The 2928-nt window shown below is 43.4% G+C and overlaps 1 protein-coding gene across 1 annotated transcript in view; it reads right to left on the reverse strand.

Moving 5' to 3' along the window:
* Positions 1-1661, reverse strand: part of LOC101863133 (monocarboxylate transporter 13) — a gene marked incomplete in the record, with an annotated part of 12890 nt that extends 11229 nt beyond the window's left edge. The window contains 1 exon segment of the mRNA XM_035972394.1: positions 1185-1661.
* Positions 1662-2928: the final 1267 nt, after the last annotated feature.

Consider the following 2928-nt stretch of genomic DNA (forward strand, 5'->3'; position numbering starts at 1 on the left):
CTTTTTTTATGGGTATTTTTTTTCATCGAAAGCAAGACAAATATAATTATATTCCACGCCGCTGAGATCACACACACATTTTCTGTCTTTCTACTAACTAAGATATTACCTTGCATGATTAAATTTATATATATAAATCTAGCAATAAGACATAGCCTCAGTCTTTTTCATACCACCCTAATGTCTTGTTACTTGTAGAAAAATCATTGTAAAATTAACATCATTACGCTATCTCTGTCCTGGCTGTCCTTATCTCTGTCTCCATCTAGATCTATCCATCTAGACCTAGAATCTAGATCTAGACTCTTATCACAAACCTCTAGCACATGTGACTCTTGCAAGCATAAATGTGTATTACAATAAATTACATGTGGGCTCCACTGCTTGTTCCAATGTTATGTTACATAATGATTAAATATAGATCTAGATTTGATCTAGGCCTGAGTCTAGTAGAAGTAAAAATCTCGGGGATCTTTGGAATTGCCTTCCCGTTTGTTTTATCTACAAGAAACAGGAGTGATTGCTTAGGACAAAATTAAGTGGCCATGTAGATCTATAGGATAGGTAGTGAAACCTTCCGTATAATTAGACAGTAATATTTTTCTGCCTTTTTTGTATGAAAAAATTATTTTGGCCAGATTGAACTTTGGATGACCCAGTGTGTTTACATCATGTGTATTAATGGGCACTAGCCGTAACAGTGGGGGGTTCAAGGGGGCTGAGAATGCATGACTGCAGAAAAAGAAAAGAAAGTGCAGACCATATTTCTGTGAGAAAGAAATAGAATCTAGATTCTAGATCTAGAATCTAGACCTAGATCTAGATCTAGGGCCTAGATCTAGATCTAGATTATATCTAGATCGAGATATCTAGATCTAGTGCATATAATAGATCTATAAACAACATGCTACCCCCCCCCCCCCCCTGTGTAAAATAGATGAGATGCCGCTCGAGGACTGCTGCGTGATGTAACAACACAGCGACTTCACTGACCCTAGCCTAGCCTAGATCTATATCTATGAACTGATGGCGGCGAGGACATTTCTACAACCACTACACCACAATAACACACGCCGACGGCAAACATTGAAAGAAAAGGGAAATGTTATACGTCTATACGTTGTCATGTTGCACACGATATAATGAATGATCATGAATCATGTTCTACTTTGACTTCGACCTACCGGCTTCACTGTATCTGTACGGACGATATGCCGCACGTGGGTCGCTGCATGATGTAACAACTGGGCGACTTCTGTGACCCAGCGAGGGCAAACGCTAAACAACACCCGGCTAGCTGTAGACCGCTACAGGTAAGATCTATGACAGATCTATAGCCTAGATCGAGCGGCGAGATCTATCGCTGTGTTTGTCAGTTTGTCCTGTCCCACCTGTGTGCTAGCGACTGAGCCTCTGAGGCGTCTGCTTGAAACAGAGCAGCTTGGTCGCTGGCAGTTCATCACAACACTAGCAGTTAAAAAAACAACAAAGATTTAATCGTTCTTCAGCTTTTGAGGGGAAAAGTAACGAGCCTCTTTCCGAAAAAAAGTTCGAGGTTTTAATTTTCTTCCATTCGTATTATAGATTCAATAAAGTCCAGTTCACTGCTTGCATTTATTTAATGTTTATCGCTCATTTTACAATTCAAATCGTGAACATTACCATTAAAAAGCTACGGAGAGTAATTACCCTCTCCTCTTTTTTTTCTACACACAGACATAGAAAGACACACGATATACACTCACATATATAATATATACACGTGCACATAGGTTGTACATTACACACACACGTGCACACACACACGCGCACTCGCATACATACACACACACACACACACACACACACACACACACACCAGCACACACACACGAGCATACATACATACACACACACACACACACACTCACACACACACACACATACACACACACACACACACACACACACACACACACACACACACACACACACACCTTCTGTAGGCTAGATCTCAAAGGTCATCAGTGTCAGTAAACTCAACTTTCCCAACAGTGGCACGAAAGAAGAGTAAACTGTTGGCACGCACACATCGAAGGGAGCTCTCGTGGTCTACAGGTTAGGGTGTTCACATCTCATTCAACAGGTCCCGGGTTCAAATCCGAAAAGCGAGAGAATTTCCTCTTTTCTAAATGTGTCTCCTTTCACTTCCTTTCCTGCTCTCTAACAATTTTCTGTCGTCTGCTTTCGTCCCTACTTTCTGCCTCCACCCCTCACCTCCTTTTGCCTCTCCTCTGGGTGCCTCCACCCCTCACCTCCTTTTGCCTCTCCTCTGGGCTCCTGACTCTTTCTGCAGCCTTTCTACTGTTACTCCTTGGCTCATTCTTACTGCTGTCTTTCTGCCACACCCCTGATCTTCTGATAGGAAAGATCTACACCTAGCCTTCTCGGACAAGGGTGAAGCATCTCGGAGGTCCCGTGTGCAAGTTGAGCACGATAAAGAACCCTTGGTGGTCTAAAATCGATAAGAGTAGGCTTCGGCCGCCACCCGGGCAAAATTTCAAAATGTTCTACGAATATGACCTAGTGGAGTTGCGAGCAAAACGCTTACCAAAAAAAAAATCTACTCACGACCTGCAAATCTACTCAGGACCTACCAATCTGCTGGCACTGGTTCATCTATCAGGCAGTTGTTCGACTCGGAGAAGATCCAGCCAAAGAATGCACTAACAAACACTTCCTGCTCCTTGCTGTACTAAACACTGTCGGAATAACACAAAGGTTGACCAGTGTGTAGAAATCAGCAGCCCCGTCCAATATAGTTGTTTTTTTCCCCAGCCACTCTCGCCGTCGCAGAAGACAACTGATCCGTCTACCCCATCCAGTGGACGCGCCGGGGAGGGAGGACGGCGGGGGTTTGATTCGGTCGCAGATTTCAGTGTCGCCCCC

The sequence above is a fragment of the Aplysia californica genome, unplaced genomic scaffold (genome assembly GCF_000002075.1).
Source record: "Aplysia californica isolate F4 #8 unplaced genomic scaffold, AplCal3.0 scaffold00675, whole genome shotgun sequence".
NCBI classification, from domain to species: domain Eukaryota; kingdom Metazoa; phylum Mollusca; class Gastropoda; order Aplysiida; family Aplysiidae; genus Aplysia; species Aplysia californica.